Source organism: Palaemon carinicauda, chromosome 9 (assembly GCF_036898095.1).
Source record: "Palaemon carinicauda isolate YSFRI2023 chromosome 9, ASM3689809v2, whole genome shotgun sequence".
Lineage (NCBI taxonomy): Eukaryota > Metazoa > Arthropoda > Malacostraca > Decapoda > Palaemonidae > Palaemon > Palaemon carinicauda.
Genome location: NC_090733.1, coordinates 137,317,035 through 137,322,034, shown reverse-complemented (window position 1 = coordinate 137,322,034; position 5,000 = coordinate 137,317,035). Strand labels below are relative to the sequence as shown.

The 5,000-nt window shown below is 43.7% G+C and overlaps 1 protein-coding gene across 1 annotated transcript in view; it reads left to right on the top strand.

The window, feature by feature from the left end:
- Window positions 1-5,000, top strand: part of LOC137647186 (alpha-1-inhibitor 3-like) — a 39,837-nt gene that overhangs the window by 801 nt on the left and 34,036 nt on the right. The window lies entirely within an intron of this gene.

Genomic DNA, 5,000 nt, shown 5'->3' with positions numbered 1-5,000 from the left:
TCAAGACTATTTTAGAGTTGATAGTATGGTATTTTTATATATTCTTGTGTTGCAGGCAATTCTGACGTTTCATTATTAAGGTATAGAAAACCAGTAGTTGTTGTTATTATTATTATTATTATTATCGTTGTTGTTGTTATCATTATCATTATTATTATTATTAGTATCAGTATCATCATCATCATCATCTATGAGTCTATGAAAGAGAGGAGATGAACTTCTTAGGTTCATCTCCTTCTCTCTTTCATAGACTAAACCACATTATAGGCTACCCTGCCTATTCTTAGGTTCATCTCCTGCTCACTTTCATAGACTAAACCACATTATAGGCTACCCTGCCTATTCTTAGGTTCATCTCCTGCTCACTTTCATAGACTCAGCCGCATTATAGGCTACCCTGCCTATTCTTAGGTTCATCTCCTGCTCACTTTCATAGACTCAGCCGCATTATAGGCTACCCTGCCTATTCTTAGGTTCATCTCCTGCTCTCTTTCATAGACTCAGCCACATTATAGGCTACCCTGCCTATTCTTAGGTTCATCTCCTGCTCTCTTTCATAGACTCAGCCACATTATAGGCTACCCTGCCTATTCTTAGGCTCATCTCCTTCTCGCCAAATTATAGGCTACCCTTCCTATTCTTAGGCTCATCTCCTTCTCGCCAAATTATAGGCTACCCTTCCTATTCTTAGGCTCATCTCCTTCTCGCCACATTATAGGCTACCCTGCCTATTCTTAGGTTCATCTCCTGCTCTCTTTCATAGACTCAGCCGCATTATAGGCTACCCTGCCTATTCTTAGGTTCATCTCCTGCTCTCTTTCATAGACTCAGCCACATTATAGGCTACCCTGCCTGTTCTTAGGCTCATCTCCTTCTCGCCAAATTATAGGCTACCCTTCCTATTCTTAGGCTCATCTCCTTCTCGCCACATTATAGGCTACCCTGCCTATTCTTAGGTTCATCTCCTGCTCTCTTTCATAGACTCAGCCGCATTATAGGCTACCCTGCCTATTCTTAGGTTCATCTCCTGCTCTCTTTCATAGACTCAGCCACATTATAGGCTACCCTGCCTATTCTTAGGTTCATCTCCTGCTCTCTTTCATAGACTCAGCCACATTATAGGCTACCCTGCCTATTCTTAGGTTCATCTCCTGCTCTCTTTCATAGACTCAGCCGCATTATAGGCTACCCTGCCTATTCTTAGGTTCATCTCCTGCTCTCTTTCATAGACTCAGCCACATTATAGGCTACCCTGCCTATTCTTAGGCTCATCTCCTTCTCGCCACATTATAGGCTACCCTGCCTATTCTTAGGCTCATCTCCTTCTCGCCACATTATAGGCTACCCTTCCTATTCTTAAATTCATCTCCTTCTCTCTTTCATAGACTTAGCCACATTATAGGCTACCCTTCCTATTCTTAAATTCATCTCCTTCTCTCTTTCATAGACTTAGCCACATTATAGGCTACCCTGCCTATTCTTAGGTTCATCTCCTGCTCTCTTTCATAGACTCAGCCGCATTATAGGCTACCCTGCCTATTCTTAGGTTCATCTCCTGCTCTCTTTCATAGACTCAGCCACATTATAGGCTACCCTGCCTATTCTTAGGCTCATCTCCTTCTCGCCACATTATAGGCTACCCTTCCTATTCTTAAATTCATCTCCTCTCTTTCATAGACTTAGCCACATTATAGGCTACCCTTCCTATTCTTAGGTTCATCTCCTGCTCTCTTTCATAGACTCAGCCGCATTATAGGCTACCCTGCCTCTTCTTAGGTTCATCTCCTGCTCTCTTTCATAGACTCAGCCGCATTATAGGCTACCCTGCCTATTCTTAGGTTCATCTCCTGCTCTCTTTCATAGACTCAGCCACATTATAGGCTACCCTGCCTATTCTTAGGCTCATCTCCTTCTCGCCACATTATAGGCTACCCTTCCTATTCTTAGGCTCATCTCCTTCTCGCCACATTATAGGCTACCCTGCCTATTCTTAGGTTCATCTCCTGCTCTCTTTCATAGACTCAGCCGCATTATAGGCTACCCTGCCTATTCTTAGGTTCATCTCCTGCTCTCTTTCATAGACTCAGCCGCATTATAGGCTACCCTGCCTATTCTTAGGTTCATCTCCTGCTCTCTTTCATAGACTCAGCCACATTATAGGCTACCCTGCCTATTCTTAGGTTCATCTCCTGCTCTCTTTCATAGACTCAGCCACATTATAGGCTACCCTGCCTATTCTTAGGTTCATCTCCTGCTCTCTTTCATAGACTCAGCCGCATTATAGGCTACCCTGCCTATTCTTAGGCTCATCTCCTTCTCGCCACATTATAGGCTACCCTGCCTATTCTTAGGCTCATCTCCTTCTCGCCACATTATAGGCTACCCTTCCTATTCTTAGGCTCATCTCCTTCTCGCCACATTATAGGCTACCCTGCCTATTCTTAGGCTCATCTCCTTCTCGCCACATTATAGGCTACCCTTCCTATTCTTAGGCTCATCTCCTTCTCACCACATTATAGGCTACCCTGCCTATTCTTAGGCTCATCTCCTTCTCGCCACATTATCGGCTACCCTTCCTATTCTTAGGCTCATCTCCTTCTCGCCACATTATAGGCTACCCTGCCTATTCTTAGGCTCATCTCCTTCTCGCCACATTATCGGCTACCCTTCCTATTCTTAAATTCATCTCCTTCTCTCTTTCATAGACTTAGCCGCATTATAGGCTACCCTTCCTATTCTTAGGTTCATCTCCTTCTCTCTTTCATAGACTTAGCCGCATTATAGGCTACCCTGCCTATTCTTAGGTTCATCTCCTGCTCTCTTTCATAGACTCAGCCGCATTATAGGCTACCCTGCCTATTCTTAGGTTCATCTCCTGCTCTCTTTCATAGACTCAGCCGCATTATAGGCTACCCTGCCTATTCTTAGGTTCATCTCCTGCTCTCTTTCATAGACTCAGCCGCATTATAGGCTACCCTGCCTATTCTTAGGTTCATCTCCTGCTCTCTTTCATAGACTCAGCCACATTATAGGCTACCCTGCCTATTCTTAGGTTCATCTCCTGCTCTCTTTCATAGACTCAGCCACATTATAGGCTACCCTGCCTATTCTTAGGTTCATCTCCTGCTCTCTTTCATAGACTCAGCCGCATTATAGGCTACCCTGCCTATTCTTAGGTTCATCTCCTGCTCTCTTTCATAGACTCAGCCACATTATAGGCTACCCTGCCTATTCTTAGGCTCATCTCCTTCTCGCCACATTATAGGCTACCCTGCCTATTCTTAGGCTCATCTCCTTCTCGCCACATTATAGGCTACCCTTCCTATTCTTAAATTCATCTCCTTCTCTCTTTCATAGACTTAGCCACATTATAGGCTACCCTTCCTATTCTTAAATTCATCTCCTTCTCTCTTTCATAGACTTAGCCACATTATAGGCTACCCTGCCTATTCTTAGGTTCATCTCCTGCTCTCTTTCATAGACTCAGCCGCATTATAGGCTACCCTGCCTATTCTTAGGTTCATCTCCTGCTCTCTTTCATAGACTCAGCCACATTATAGGCTACCCTGCCTATTCTTAGGCTCATCTCCTTCTCGCCACATTATCGGCTACCCTTCCTATTCTTAAATTCATCTCCTGCTCTCTTTCATAGACTCAGCCACATTATAGGCTACCCTGCCTATTCTTAGGCTCATCTCCTTCTCGCCACATTATAGGCTACCCTTCCTATTCTTAGGCTCATCTCCTTCTCGCCACATTATAGGCTACCCTGCCTATTCTTAGGCTCATCTCCTTCTCGCCACATTATCGGCTACCCTTCCTATTCTTAGGCTCATCTCCTTCTCGCCACATTATAGGCTACCCTGCCTATTCTTAGGCTCATCTCCTTCTCGCCACATTATAGGCTACCCTTCCTATTCTTAAATTCATCTCCTTCTCTCTTTCATAGACTTAGCCACATTATAGGCTACCCTTCCTATTCTTAAATTCATCTCCTTCTCTCTTTCATAGACTTAGCCACATTATAGGCTACCCTGCCTATTCTTAGGTTCATCTCCTGCTCTCTTTCATAGACTCAGCCGCATTATAGGCTACCCTGCCTATTCTTAGGTTCATCTCCTGCTCTCTTTCATAGACTCAGCCACATTATAGGCTACCCTGCCTATTCTTAGGTTCATATCCTGCTCTCTTTCATAGACTCAGCCACATTATCGGCTACCCTTCCTATTCTTAGGTTCATCTCCTGCTCTCTTTCATAGACTCAGCCGCATTATAGGCTACCCTGCCTATTCTTAGGCTCATCTCCTTCTCGCCACATTATAGGCTACCCTGCCTATTCTTAGGCTCATCTCCTTCTCGCCACATTATAGGCTACCCTGCCTATTCTTAGGCTCATCTCCTTCTCGCCACATTATAGGCTACCCTGCCTATTCTTAGGCTCATCTCCTTCTCGCCACATTATAGGCTACCCTTCCTATTCTTAGGTTCATCTCCTTCTCGCCACATTATAGGCTACCCTGCCTATTCTTAGGCTCATCTCCTTCTCGCCACATTATCGGCTACCCTTCCTATTCTTAAATTCATCTCCTTCTCTCTTTCATAGACTTAGCCACATTATAGGCTACCCTTCCTTTTCTTAAGTTCATCTCCTTCTCTCTTTCATAGACTAAGGCCGCCTTAGTCTATGATAGAGAGAAGGAGATGAACCTAAGAATAGGCAGGGTTGCCTATATGTGTCTAAGTTTATGACAGAGAGGAGATGAACCTGAGAATAGGCCTAAATGTACCTTAGTCTCTTTATGGAAGAGAGAAGGAAGCAATAATTGTTCATAGTACTTTTTTATTTCTATTGTTTAAGTCTTATCTTTTTAATCTTCTCTTCATAGCGATGTTATTTACATTTATTACATCACATTTAGCTTTATCCATTGTTTCTGGTTATCGTTTTTTTTCTGGTTACTTAATACCTTTTTATTTTCTTCGTTACTTCTTTACTGTTC